At 40.2% G+C, this 14,244-nt stretch overlaps 13 non-coding genes across 13 annotated transcripts; all 13 read left to right on the top strand.

Moving 5' to 3' along the window:
- Positions 1–4,912: 4,912 nt before the first annotated feature.
- On the top strand, positions 4,913–4,993 carry TRNAS-CGA (transfer RNA serine (anticodon CGA)). The gene has a single exon. It is a non-coding gene; the product is annotated as a tRNA-Ser (tRNA).
- A 441-nt stretch (positions 4,994–5,434) lies between these two features.
- TRNAS-UGA (transfer RNA serine (anticodon UGA)) lies at positions 5,435–5,516 on the top strand. Its single transcript has one exon. It is a non-coding gene; the product is annotated as a tRNA-Ser (tRNA).
- Positions 5,517–5,960: 444 nt separating this feature from the next.
- TRNAS-CGA (transfer RNA serine (anticodon CGA)) lies at positions 5,961–6,042 on the top strand. Its single transcript has one exon. It is a non-coding gene; the product is annotated as a tRNA-Ser (tRNA).
- A 443-nt stretch (positions 6,043–6,485) lies between these two features.
- TRNAS-UGA (transfer RNA serine (anticodon UGA)) lies at positions 6,486–6,572 on the top strand. The gene has a single exon. It is a non-coding gene; the product is annotated as a tRNA-Ser (tRNA).
- A 441-nt stretch (positions 6,573–7,013) lies between these two features.
- TRNAS-UGA (transfer RNA serine (anticodon UGA)) lies at positions 7,014–7,095 on the top strand. Its single transcript has one exon. It is a non-coding gene; the product is annotated as a tRNA-Ser (tRNA).
- Positions 7,096–7,547: 452 nt separating this feature from the next.
- TRNAS-CGA (transfer RNA serine (anticodon CGA)) lies at positions 7,548–7,629 on the top strand. The gene has a single exon. It is a non-coding gene; the product is annotated as a tRNA-Ser (tRNA).
- A 971-nt stretch (positions 7,630–8,600) lies between these two features.
- On the top strand, positions 8,601–8,682 carry TRNAS-UGA (transfer RNA serine (anticodon UGA)). Its single transcript has one exon. It is a non-coding gene; the product is annotated as a tRNA-Ser (tRNA).
- Positions 8,683–9,126: 444 nt separating this feature from the next.
- Positions 9,127–9,208, top strand: TRNAS-CGA (transfer RNA serine (anticodon CGA)). Its single transcript has one exon. It is a non-coding gene; the product is annotated as a tRNA-Ser (tRNA).
- Positions 9,209–9,657: 449 nt separating this feature from the next.
- On the top strand, positions 9,658–9,738 carry TRNAL-CAA (transfer RNA leucine (anticodon CAA)). The gene has a single exon. It is a non-coding gene; the product is annotated as a tRNA-Leu (tRNA).
- A 2,006-nt stretch (positions 9,739–11,744) lies between these two features.
- On the top strand, positions 11,745–11,826 carry TRNAS-CGA (transfer RNA serine (anticodon CGA)). The gene has a single exon. It is a non-coding gene; the product is annotated as a tRNA-Ser (tRNA).
- Positions 11,827–12,266: 440 nt separating this feature from the next.
- TRNAS-CGA (transfer RNA serine (anticodon CGA)) lies at positions 12,267–12,348 on the top strand. Its single transcript has one exon. It is a non-coding gene; the product is annotated as a tRNA-Ser (tRNA).
- Positions 12,349–12,797: 449 nt separating this feature from the next.
- On the top strand, positions 12,798–12,879 carry TRNAS-UGA (transfer RNA serine (anticodon UGA)). Its single transcript has one exon. It is a non-coding gene; the product is annotated as a tRNA-Ser (tRNA).
- A 444-nt stretch (positions 12,880–13,323) lies between these two features.
- TRNAS-CGA (transfer RNA serine (anticodon CGA)) lies at positions 13,324–13,405 on the top strand. The gene has a single exon. It is a non-coding gene; the product is annotated as a tRNA-Ser (tRNA).
- The last annotated feature ends 839 nt before the right edge of the window (positions 13,406–14,244 follow it).

Consider the following 14,244-nt stretch of genomic DNA (forward strand, 5'->3'; position numbering starts at 1 on the left):
TCTCTTGTCAACGTGACACTTTTTTGCTGATTGACCGTGTCGGGTGGTGGAGGGTTACGACACATTTATAAATAACCCGATCTAACCCAAAAACCTTTATTATGAATAATATTGGTCGCGAAAGCCTACGTGTTAAACATACATACATCCGTAGCGGTGAAGATGAAAGAAGTTGGGAGGAAATAATGTAACTCCGTTTTCCACTTTTTTAAAACGTGGATGTTATGTATTTTTTAGATCCCTTTTCACACCACTTCTCGGTTTATAGGTTGCGTCATGGCAATCGTTGTATGGATGAAGAATCCATTCCGAAAGAGGGCATTTAAAAAAAATAGGGCCTGAAGGCCAAAACATCAAGCGGCCATCAACAAACAGCACCTTCAAGGTTGTAATAGATGAGAGGGACCGTCCTTCTTGCATTTAGCCAAGGTTATTTTAAGAGGTTGGAGAAAATCTAGATTGAAAGTCAAGATTAAACCTAGATTACAAACTCATTTCTCTAGGACTGCTTTTTGCGTTTAGTTTGTTGCCATTCCACCCCGCACCTCCGATTAGCACAGTTGACTACGTACGGTGCGAAAGAAGTTCAACATACCTAGATACATACTCTTTGGTTCTTTCGGTAAAGTCACGTAGGTAGAAATTAAATAAAATAAAACAAATCACGACGTTCCGATCACAACACAAGCGATCCTCATCAGGTGGAACAACCACAGGAAGAAAACTGCTGAAGTAGGCAAGAGAGCTGCCGTGGCAAGAGGTTATATAGGTAAGAAAGGGGGAGGTAAGGGGGGAGAGAGAGGGGGGGGGTGCGTGAGCGCTAGGGGGAGAAGTGAGGCTGGGGGGGGGGGAAGTGGGCGGGGCTAGAAGTGGGAAGCTGAGTGTGGGACACGGGGGGGGGGGGGGAATAACTCGGAAAAATGTACTCGTAAGCGGCAGGTCAGATGGAAACAACCACAAGCAGTTAAGGCTTTACCTGGTTGATAACATCCTTCCAATGATTGCTCAATTTGTATCCATCTTCTCGGTTGAAGTTATGTCTATGTTTATATATCTGGATGGCTTCATGAACAAACCTTTGATAGTTGCCCGAAGGTTTGCAGAGTACCTTGGTCTCGGAAAAAAACATTATCAAGCGAGCCCACAGCGTTATAGCAATGGCCAGCTACGGCAGAGGTATTGGTTCTGCCGTAGAGAAGATGCCGGGAGGGTATTCCAAAGTGAGGGAGGTGACCTGCAGACCTTGCGCTCGTCACCTGTTCAAAAGGTATGTGCTTCTACTCCAGCAGGCCACCCAGATTAATACAGTGGCTGTATTAACCATATATAATTACAGTGGATGTTAAAGATGCTGTCACGTGCCAGCGTCATGGTCCAAATTCCCCAATTTTTTTTTTAAATTAGCTGCTTATTCCTCAATTGAGAAACGCATGGCAATTGTCGCCCCCTACTGCGATAACGTAGTGGCACCCTCCTCGTTATAGAGCCTTGAAAGTCAGTGAGGTTTGTCATTATTTAGTTTTGAACAAGTTTTGAGCAAAACTAAATAAGAACAAACAATACAAACTAGGTGCTAAAAATAAGACGAAAATATTGAGGTTATTAAATTGCAACCTCATATGGTGACAATGTAATATCTGGGTTGCTGGGTGTAGTTAATCACTCCACGCTTAGTGGTCCGTATATTTTTTTATTTTTCATGCACTGGTAAGAGACCGACCACTGCCATGAGGAAAAGTGAAATTTCCAATCCCAGTTCTGGTCTGCCAGTGGGACACGAGTACTGCTCATTGCTTATATTGAGCAGGGTGACCGCGACACATATTGGCTTTTGTATCGGTAAATTTGCTGGGGTGTGTGGCTTTTCTTTTCCGTCTGAGACAAACGTTTATTACTCATACCGTAATTAAATACTTTTCTTTAAAATATATATTTTTATGCTGGACCATGTGGTTAGTATAATTACGTCTTTTGTCAATTTCGCCGTCGTTTTAACATATTTCGCTAAACTGGTCATTGTGGGTTGGTGAAGAGGTTTTTCTGGACTGGTTCAAATGATCGCTACTGGTGTTAGCCACGGACAGTCATTCTAACTCAATTCACTGCTGGATCAGAGCCTGCCCATGTGGGTCGTGGGTGTTATTTGAGCATATTTCACCACTCTGGTCAAGTGTGAGTTGGTGAAGGCGGGGAGTGTATATACGCAGGGTCATTGAGGTACAGCCTAACAATGTATTTTGCTGTGCTGCCCGCAATGTAGCCCTGCTGTGGGTTAATGTTTATCGAATAATAATCACCACTGATAATAATGAATGGTTACCAATTAAAGCGAAAGTCACGGAGTTTGTCATTGATAACTAATTTCCCAAGGTCCAAGACTCAATAGGAGCCCACAAAAAAAGACAAGACGATATTATTTCAGAGAGAGTAGGACTCTGTATTCATATCGTGTTAAAATGAACAATATAAACCATACAACCTTCGCTACCTTCATTAATTGCTGTAAGGGGAAGGGAAGGTATTTCCTGTTCTGGTTTCCCCATGAAAGTTACCTGATTCCAGCGCTGGTCGTCGCTGATTCCCCAAAAATGTGCGTTTCATTGACATTTACAAGAGAGTATCGACGCTGTATCTTTTATGATTAATTTAGAGCCCAATAAAAAAAGAGTTTAAGTTCAAGCCTCGAGCCCTCTCACCCCAAAACTTGGAAAGTTTCTCAATCCACCTCTCCCGCGATGAATTGATCACGTGTAGCTTATTTTGACCTTCCGCTTATTGCCACCGTTATAAATGCTAGCATTAGCCGAAATATATCGGACACATATTTGTTTTATCCCATTCACGAGCAGGATAAGTATTTGGGAGGACAAAAAAACATTCCCATGTGTCCTGCCTATTCACCAAAACATTTCCATTGAAAAAAAAAACACACTGATTAAAATAAAATTGTGTGAGTGAAATGTTTGTCAGGACTCATTTATAGGCGGGTCTTTCTTGGTCCGTTAAACGAATAATTTGTATTGGAAGAAAACTTGAGTACGTGGAGAGAACCCATGCACATAAGGGGACTGAAACACACAATTGCAGATGAGCCCCCCCTGTTGTATATATAGGCCTTTTTCCAAAATTGATATTATTAATAATAATATTTGCCGAAATTTTTTTTAAAAATAATAATCGATAAATAAATAAACACCCTCAAACCGACAAGGACCAACACCCAGCAGCCAGCAGCTGGAGGTCGTAAAAGGCCATTAAAAAATAAAAAAAATTCCGGGGCAAAGAGAGGGGGGAGACGGACAACCCCCTCCCCTCACACACCACAGGCTGCCAGGAGATGAACAATAAAGTAATAAAAACCCCAAAATCAAAGAGGGAAAGGGAAGGGGGAATAACTAATGAAGCCCGAGGGGGAATTCCAGGCTTCAGGAACTCCCCCCCCCCGCCTCTGGGAGATCGCAGACAATCGGACGCCACGCACACGCGAAGTCTAAACAATTTTATCCTTCGTTGCTATTAATACAACGGTTAAAGTTCAGAACTTAGCAACAAATGAGTCGACATCATAAAGAATCCACACACTATACAAAAAAAAAACCCAACACCAGACTATAATCTCCCTAGTGGGTTATTACTTCACATACATTATATTAACACTAACGTTATTCACCTCAAATTACATTACATCTTGCCGTTACACGACCTTGCAAAAACCAAGGGATATGAATTCCAACAATCGAAAAACTGACCTCTTAAACTCAGGACATCAAAAATGAAATAAAATAATTAATAACTCAAGCTTAACAGCGCGGATCCCTGGATACAGACAGGGGAACGAAAATTAATAAATCCCGAGGAAGTGCGTCGTGGTGACGGTGTTAAATCACAAATCTTGGGAAACGTAAAACCAAATAATATTTGTGCGGTGTTAAACCGAGGGCCAGCCAGAGATAAAGAGAAACTCCCGGCCGCCTTTGTCTTCCAGCAGCACGCGATAAGAATGTGCATACGCTCGAGAGAGCAAATCTCTTCTTGGAAATAAAAATCAAGCACCGCGATGGAACACTGCTACAACATACCTTGAGTCGCATACAGAATCATAACTGCAGGTGGTACGGTACCAAACTATGATAAAATAAATGTTAAATGACATACACACACACGGACACGCATACTCCAACCCCCACAACACAGAGCGAGATCAAAGGGAGATCCGGCCCTTGTAAGAAGGCGGAGCCAGAAGGAGAAATTTTGGCATAAAAGAGAGACCCGCGAGCGTTGAAAGCAGATCAGCAACCAGCGGCAGAAGACGGCGACCAACCTGAAGATACCAGCCAACCACCGACGCAGAAGAAGACTCAACAACTCACCCAGAATGGCGAGGCTCGCTGTTTAGCGACACGCTACGCCGTGCAAATTCAGCACCATCAGAAGAAGTATCGCAACGAACGAAGCATCGTTAAATCGCCAGAGAACGCGCCACCAAGCGACGCCAAGCAAGAGTGTCAACTGCCGATGGATCATCGGGCCAACGGCGAGCTCCGTGTCAACTCGTGAACCAGTTGTGGGCCGAACCCCGGCTGCCGTGATAGAAGGAATCCAGCTATACGTATGATACTCACACTGCCACCGGATCACCTGGCGCCTTCTTGACGCAAAGAAATGATCCCGAACACTTGCCCACTCAACCCAATTCATACCACTCAACACATACACGAATCATTAATAAGGAGCCATTCGATATCAAGGCATTTGACTTGATATCGAATGGGGTATCTCCACAACACGTTAAAATCTTATCCTTGCAGCTTTGAAGTGTTCTCACATATTTTCGTGATGCTTATAAGGAATTTTGAGTTATTGGACAAGACTAAGAAACTCAGATATCTGCTCGAGGAATGCAGGTTTCAGTGTCATGGTGGCGAGTGGTTAACGTGTTGGACTCGAAATCCAACGGGGTCTCCCCGCACAGGTTCAAATCCTGTCCATGAAGTTTTCGCACTTATTTTTTCAATCTTCATAAGTAATGTAAAGTTATTGGACAGGACAAATAAACTTAGATATTCGTTGGAAGAACACATGCATCAGGGTGGCATGGTGCCCGAGTAGTAACGTCATTAGACTTGATATCGAATGGGGTATCTACACACGTATCGAATCGTTGAAGCTTTGAAGTGTTCTCACGTATTTTTGTGAAGCTTATAAGGAATTTTGAGTTATTGAATAAGGGTAAGCAACTCAGATATCTGTTCGAATATAGATTTCAGTGTCGAATGGGTAAGGCATTGGCCTTGAAAACCAATGGGATATCTCCTCTCACGTTCAACTGGCAATTATGCTTCGACATTTTCTTATATATTATTTGGATGTAATTTTGAGTTGCTGGACAAGACTAAGAAACTCAGATATCTGTTAGAGGAATATTGGTTTCAGTGTCATGGTGGCCGAGTGGTTAAGGCGTTGGACTTGAAATCCAATGGGGTCTCCCTGCACAGGTTCAAATCCTGTCCATGACGTTTTGAAAATGTTTCAATGTTTAAAAGTAATTTGAGGTTATTGGACAGGACTAATAAGCTTAGATATTCGTTGGAAGAACACATGCATCAGGGTGTCATGGTGGCCGTGTAGTTAAGGCATTTGACTTGATATCGAATGGGGTATCTCCACAACACATTAAAATCTTATCCTTGCAGCTTTGAAGTGTTCTCACATATTTTCGTGATGCTTATAAGGAATTTTTAGTTATTGGATAAGACTAAGCAACTCAGATATCTGTTCGAATATAGATTGAAGGGTCGAATAGGTAAGGCGTTGCCCTTGAAAACCAATGGAGTATCTCCTCTCAAGTTCAACTGTCAATGATTTTTTGACATTTTCTTACGTATTATTTGGATGGAATTTTGAGTTGTTGGACAAGACTAAGAAACTCAGATATATGTCAGAGGAATATAGGTTTCAGTGTCATGGTGGCCGAGTGGTTAAGGCGTTGGACTCGAAATCCAATGGGGTCTCCCCGCACAGGTTCAAATCCTGTCCATGACGTTTTGAAGTTTTCTCACTTGTTTTTTCAATGTTCATAAGTAATGTGAGGTTATTGGACAGGACTAATAAGCTTAGATATTCGTTGGAAGAACACATGCATCAGGGTGTCATGGTGGCCGTGTAGTTAAGGCATTGGATTTGATATCGAATGGGGCATCTACACACATATCAAATCGTTGAAGCTTTGAAGTGTCCTCACGTGTTTTTGTGATGTTTATAAGGAATTTTGAGTTATTTGATAAGACTAAGCAACTCAGATATCTGTTCGAATATATATTGCAGGGTCGAATGGGTATGGCGTTGGCCTTGAAAACTAATGTGGTATCTCCTCTCAAGTTCAACTGTCAATTAAGTTTTGACATTTTCTTACATATTATTTGAATGGAATTTTGAGTTGTTGGACAAGACTAAGAAACTCAGATATCTGCTAGAGGAATGCAGGTTTCAGTGTAATGGTGGCGAGTGGTTAACGTGTTGGACTTGAAATCCAACGGGGTCTCCCCGCACAGGTTCAAATCCTGTCCATGAAGTATTCTCACTTATTTTTTCAATCTTTATAAGTAATGTGAGGTTATTGGACAGGACTAATAAACTTAGATATTCGTTGGAAGAACACATGCATCAGGGTGTCATGGTGCCCGAGTAGTAAAAGCATTAGACTTGATATCGAATGGGGTATCGACACACGTATCAAATCGTTGAAGCTTTGAAGTGTTCTCACGTATTTTTGTGAAGCTTATAAAGAATGTTGAGTTATTGGATAAGACTAAGCAACTCAGATATCTGTTCAAATATAGATTTCAGTGTCGAATGGGTAAGGCATTGGCCTTGAAAACCAATGGGATATCTCCTCTCACGTTCAACTGGCAAATATGCTTCGACATTTTCTTATATATTATTTGGATGTAATTTTGAGTTGCTGGACAAGACTAAGAAACTCAGACATCTGTTAGAGGAATATTGGTTTCAGTGTCATGGTGGCCGAGTGGTTAAGGCGTTGGACTTGAAATCCAATGGGGTCTCCCCGCACAGGTTCAAATCCTGTCCATGACGTTTTGAAGTTCTCTCACTTATTTTTTCAATGTTCATAAGTAATGTGAGGTTATTGGACAGGACTAATAAGCTTAGATATTCGTTGGAAGAACACATGCATCAGGGTGTCATGGTGGCCGAGTAGTTAAGGCATTAGATTTGATATCGAATGGGTATCTCCACAGATTAAAATCTTATCCTTGCAGCTTTGAAGTGTTCTCACATATTTTCGTGATGCTTATAAGGAATTTTGAGTTATTGGATAAGACTAAGCAACTCATATATATTTTCCAATGTTGATTTCAGGGTCGAATGGGTAAGGCGTTGGCCTTGAAAACCAATGGAGTATCTCCTCTCAAGTTCAACTGTCAATGATGTTTTGACATTTTCTTACGTATTATTTGGATGGAATTTTGAGTTGTTGGACAAAACTAAGGAACTCAGATATCTGTTAGAGGAATATACGTTTCAGTGTCATGGTGGCCGAGTGGTTAAGGCGTTGGACTCGAAATCCAATGGGGTCTCCCCGCACAGGTTCAAATCCTGTCCATGACGTTTTAAAGTTTTCTCACTTATTTTTGCAATGTTCATAAGTAATGTGAGGTTATTGGACAGGACTAATAAGCTTAGATATTCGTTGGAAGAACACATGCATCAGGGTGTCATGGTGCCCGAGTAGTAAAGGCATTAGACTTGATATCGAATGGGGTATCTACACACGTATCAAATCGTTGAAGCTTTGAAGTGTTCTCACGTATTTTTGTGAAGCTTATGAAGAATGTTGAGTTATTGAATAAGACTAAGCAACTCAGATATCTGTTCAAATATAGATTTCAGTGTCGAATGGGTAAGGCGTTGGCCTTGAAAACTAATGTGGTATCTACTCTCAAGTTCAACTGTCAATTAAGTTTTGACATTTTCTTACATATTATTTGAATGGAATTTTGAGTTGTTGGACAAGACTAAGAAACTCAGATATCTGCTAGAGGAATGCAGGTTTCAGTGTCATGGTGGCGAGTGGTTAAGGCGTTGGATTCGAAATCCAACGGGATCTCCCTGCACAGGTTCAAATCCTGTCCATGAAGTTTTCGCACTTATTTTTTTAATCTTCATAAGTAATGTGAGGTTATTGGACAGGACTAATAAACTTAGATATTCGTTGGAAGAACACATGCATCAGGGTGTCATGGTGCCCGAGTAGTAAAGGCATTAGACTTGATATCGAATGGGGTATCTACACACGTATCAAATCGTTGAAGCTTTGAAGTGTTCTCACGTATTTTTGTGAAGCTTATAAGGAATTTTGAGTTATTGGATAAGGCTAAGCAACTCAGATATCTGTTCGAATATAGATTTCAGTGTCGAATAGGTAAGGCATTGGCCTTGAAAACCAATGGGATATCTCCTCTCACGTTCAACTGGCAATTATGCTTCGACATTTTCCTATATATTATTTGGATGTAATTTTGAGTTGCTGGACAAGACTAAGAAACTCAGATACCTGTTAGAGGAATATTGGTTTCAGTGTCATGGTGGCCGAGTGGTTAAGGCGTTGGACTTGAAATCTAATGGGGTCTCCCCGCACAGGTTCAAATCCTGTGCATGACGTTTTGAATTTTTTTCAATGTTTAAAAGTAATTTGAGGTTATTGGACAGGACAAATAAACTTAGATATTCGTTAGAAGAACACATGCATCAAGGTGTCATGGTGGCCGTGTAGTTAAGGCATTTGACGTGATATCGAATGGGGTATCTCCACAACACGTTAAAATCTTATCCTTGCAGCTTTGAAGTGTTCTCACATATTTTCGTGATGCTTATAAGGAATTTTGAGTTATTGGATAAGACTAAGCAACTCAGATATCTGTTCGAATATAGATTGAAGGGTCGAATGGGTAAGGCGTTGGCCTTGAAAACCAATGGAGTATCTCCTCTCAAGTTCAACTGTCAATGATTTTTTTACATTTTCTTACGTATTATTTGGATGGAATTTTTAGTTGTTGGACAAGACTAGGAAACTCAGATATCTGTTAGAGGAATATACGTTTCAGTGTCATGGTGGCCGAGTGGTTAAGGCGTTGGACTCGAAATCCAATGGGGTCTCCCCACACAGGTTCAAATCCTGTCCATGACGTTTTCAAGTTTTCTCACTTATTTTTTGAATGTTCATAAGTAATGTGAGGTTATTGGACAGGAATAATAAAATTAGATATTCGTTAGAAGAACACATGCATCAGGGTGTCATGGTGGCCGTGTAGTTAATGCATTGGATTTGATATCGAATGGGGTATCTACACACATATCAAATCGTTGAAGCTTTGAAGTGTTCTCACGTGTTTTTGTGATGTTTATAAGGAATTTTGAGTTATTTGATAAGACTAAGCAACTCAGATATCTGTTCGAATATATATTGCAGGGTCGAATGGGTATGGCGTTGGCCTTGAAAACCAATGTGGTATCTCCTCTCAAGTTCAACTGTCAATTAAGTTTTGACATTTTCTTACATATTATTTGAATGGAATTTTGAGTTGTTGGACAAGACTAAGAAACTCAGATATCTGCGAGAGGAATGCAGGTTTCAGTGTCATGGTGGCGAGTGGTTAAGGCGTTGGACTCAAAATCCAACGGGGTCTCCCCGCACAGGTTCAAATCCTGTCCATGAAGTATTCTCACTTATTTTTTCAATCTTCATAAGTAATGTGAGGTTATTGGACAGGACTAATAAACTTAGATATTCGTTGGAAGAACGCATGCATCAGGGTGTCATGGTGCGAGAGTAGTAAAGGTATTAGACTTGATATCGAATGGGGTATCTACACACGTATCAAATCGTTGAAGCTTTGAAGTGTTCTCACGTATTTTTGTGAAGCTTATAAAGAATGTTGAGTTATTGGATAAGACTAAGCAACTCAGATATCTGTTCAAATATAGATTTCAGTGTCGAATGGGTAAGGCATTGGCCTTGAAAACCAATGGGATATCTCCTCTCACGTTCAACTGGCAATTATGCTTCGACATTTTCTTATATATTATTTGGATGTAATTTTGAGTTCCTGGACAAGACTAAGAAACTCAGATATCTGCTAGAGGAATGCAGGTTTCAGTGTCATGGTGGTGCGTGGTTAAGGCGTTGGACTCGAAATCCAACGGGGTCTCAACGCACAGGTTCAAATCCTGTCCATGAAGTTTTCTCACTTATTTTTTCAATCTTCATAAGTAATGTGAGGTTATTGGACAGGACTAATAAACTTAGATATTCGTTGGAAAAACACATGCATCAGGGTGTCATGGTGCCCGAGTAGTAAAGGCATTAGACTTGATATCGAATGGGGTATCTACACACGTATCAAATCGTTGAAGCTTTGAAGTGTTCTCACGTATTTTTGTGAAGCTTATAAAGAATGTTGAGTTATTGGATAAGACTAAGCAACTCAGATATCTGTTCAAATATAGATTTCAGTGTCGAATGGGTAAGGCATTGGCCTTGAAAACCAATGGGATATCTCCTCTCACGTTCAACTGGCAATTATGCTTCGACATTTTCTTATATATTATTTGGATGTAATTTTGAGTTCCTGGACAAGACTAAGAAACTCAGATATCTGCTAGAGGAATGCAGGTTTCAGTGTCATGGTGGTGCGTGGTTAAGGCGTTGGACTCGAAATCCAACGGGGTCTCAACGCACAGGTTCAAATCCTGTCCATGACGTTTTGAAAAATTTTCAATGTTTAAAAGTAATTTGAGGTTATTGGACAGGACTAATAAGCTTAGATATTCGTTGGAAGAACACATGCATCAGGGTGTCATGGTGGCTGAGTAGTTAAGGCATTAGATTTGATATCGAATGGGTATCTCCACAGATTAAAATCTTATCCTTGCAGCTTTGAAGTGTTCTCACATATTTTCGTGATGCTTATAAGGAATTTTGAGTTATTGGATAAGACTAAGCAACTCAGATATCTGTTCGAATATATATTGCAGGGTCGAATGGGTAAGGCGTTGGCCTTGAAAACCAATGGAGTATCTCCTCTCAAGTTCAACTGTCAATGATGTTTTGACATTTTCTTACATATTATTTGAATGGAATTTTGAGTTGTTGGACAAGACTAAGAAACTCAGATATCTGCTAGAGGAATGCAGGTTTTAGTGTCATGGTGGCGAGTGATTAAGGCGTTGGACTCGAAATCTCAATGGGGTCTCCCTCCCAGGTTCAAATCCTGTCCATGAAGTTTTCTCACTTATTTTTTCAATCTTCTTAAGTAATGTGAGGTTATTGGACAGGACTAATCAACTTAGATCTTCGTTGGAAGAACACATGCATCAGGGTGTCATGGTGGCCGAGTAGTAAAGGCATTAGACTTGATATCGAATGGGGTATCTACACACGTATCAAATCTTTGAAGCTTTGAAGTGTTCTCACGTATTTTTGTGAAGCTTATAAGGAATTTTGAGTTATTGGATAAGGCTAAGCAACTCAGATATCAGTTCGAATATAGATTTCAGTGTCGAATGGGTAAGGCATTGGCCTTGAAAACCAATGGGATATCTCCTCTCACGTTCAACTGGCAATTATGCTTCGACATTTTCTTATATATTATTTGGATGTAATTTTGAGTTGCTGGACAAGACTAAGAAACTCAGATATCTGTTAGAGGAATATAGGTTTCAGAGTCATGGTGGCCGAGTGGTTAAGGCGTTGGACTCGAAATCCAATGGGGTCTCCCCGCACAGGTTCAAATCCTGGCCATGACGTTTTGAAAAAATTTCAATGTTTAAAAGTAATTTGAGGTTATTGGACAGGACTAATAAGCTTAGATATTCGTTGGAAGAACACATGCATCAGGGTGTCATGGTGGCTGAGTAGTTAAGGCATTAGATTTGATATCGAATGGGTATCTCCACAGATTAAAATCTTATCCTTGCAGCTTTGAAGTGTTCTCACATATTTTCGTGATGCTTATAAGGAATTTTTAGTTATTGGATAAGACTAAGCAACTCAGATATCTGTTCGAATATAGATTGAAGGGGCGAATAGGTAAGGCGTTGCCCTTGAAAACCAATGGAGTATCTCCTCTCAAGTTCAACTGTCAATGATTTTTTGACATTTTCTTACGTATTATTTGGATGGAATTTTGAGTTGTTGGACAAGACTAAGAAACTCAGATATATGTCAGAGGAATATAGGTTTCAGTGTCATGGTGGCCGAGTGGTTAAGGCGTTGGACTCGAAATCCAATGGGGTCTCCCCGCACAGGTTCAAATCCTGTCCATGACGTTTTGAAGTTTTCTCACTTGTTTTTTCAATGTTCATAAGTAATGTGAGGTTATTGGACAGGACTAATAAGCTTAGATATTCGTTGGAAGAACACATGCATCAGGGTGTCATGGTGGCCGAGTAGTTAAGGCATTAGATTTGATATCGAATGGGGTATCTACACACGTATCAAATCGTTGAAGCTTTGAAGTGTTCTCACGTATTTTTGTGAAGCTTATAAGGAATTTTGAGTTATTGGATAAGGCTAAGCAACTCAGATATCAGTTCGAATATAGATTTCAGTGTCGAATGGGTAAGGCATTGGCCTTGAAAACCAATGGGATATCTCCTCTCACGTTCAACTGGCAATTATGCTTCGACATTTTCTTATATATTATTTGGATGTAATTTTGAGTTGCTGGACAAGACTAAGAAACTCAGATATCTGTTAGAGGAATATAGGTTTCAGTGTCATGGTGGCCGAGTGGTTAAGGCGTTGGACTTGAAATCCAATGGGGTCTCCCCGCACAGGTTCAAATCCTGTCCATGACGTTTTGAAATTTTTTCAATGTTTAAAAGTAATTTGAGGTTATTGGACAGGACAAATAAACTTAGATATTCGTTAGAAGAACACATGCATCAGGGTGTCATGGTGGCCGTGTAGTTAAGGCATTTGACTTGATATCGAATGGGGTATCTCCACAACACATTAAAATCTTATCCTTGCAGCTTTGAAGTGTTCTCACATATTTTCTTGATGCTTATAAGGAATTTTTAGTTATTAGATAAGGCTAAGCAACTCAGATATCAGTTCGAATATAGATTTCAGTGTCGAATGGGTAAGGCATTGGCCTTGAAAACCAATGGGATATCTCCTCTCACGTTCAACTGGCAATTATGCTTCGACATTTTCTTACGTATTATTTGGATGGAATTTTGAGTTGTTGGACAAGACTAAGAAACTCAGATATCTGTTAGAGAAATATACGTTTCTGTGTCATGGTGGCCGAGTGGTTAAGGCGTTGGACTCGAAATCCAATGGGGTCTCCCCACACAGGTTCAAATCTTGTCCATGACGTTTTGAAGTTTTCTCACTTGTTTTTTCAATGTTCATAAGTAATGTGAGGTTATTGGACAGGAATAATAAAATTAGATATTCGTTAGAAGAACACATGCATCAGGGTGTCATGGTGGCCGTGTAGTTAAGGCATTGGATTTGATATCGAATGGGGTATCTACACACATATCAAATCGTTGAAGCTTTGAAGTGTCCTCACGTGTTTTTGTGATGTTTATAAGGAATTTTGAGTTATTTGATAAGACTAAGCAACTCAGATATCTGCTCGAATATATATTGCAGGGTAGAATGGGTATGGCGTTGGCCTTGAAAACTAATGTGGTATCTCCTCTCAAGTTCAACTGTCAATTAAGTTTTGCCATTTTCTTACATATTATTTGAATGGAATTTTGAGTTGTTGGACAAGACTAAGAAACTCAGATATCTGCTAGAGGAATGCAGGTTTCAGTGTCATGGTGGCGAGTGGTTAAGGCGTTGGACTCGAAATCCAACGGGATCTCCCTGCACAGGTTCAAATCCTGTCCATGAAGTTTTTGCACTTATTTTTTTAATCTTCATAAGTAATGTGAGGTTATTAGAAAGGACTAATAAACTTAGATATTCGTTGGAAGAACACATGCATCAGGGTGTCATGGTGCCCGAGTAGTAAAGGCATTAGACTTGATATCGAATGGGGTATCTACACACGTATCAAATCGTTGAAGCTTTGAAGTGTTCTCACGTATTTTTGTGAAGCTTATTCGGAATTTTGAGTTATTGGATAAGGCTAAGCAACTCAGATATCTGTTCGAATATAGATTTCAGTGTCGAATGGGTAAGGCATTGGCCTTGAAAACCAA

The sequence above is a fragment of the Petromyzon marinus genome, chromosome 63 (assembly GCF_048934315.1).
Source record: "Petromyzon marinus isolate PM22_M1 ecotype Great Lakes invasive population chromosome 63, UKy_Petmar_22M1.pri1.0, whole genome shotgun sequence".
Lineage (NCBI taxonomy): Eukaryota > Metazoa > Chordata > Hyperoartia > Petromyzontiformes > Petromyzontidae > Petromyzon > Petromyzon marinus.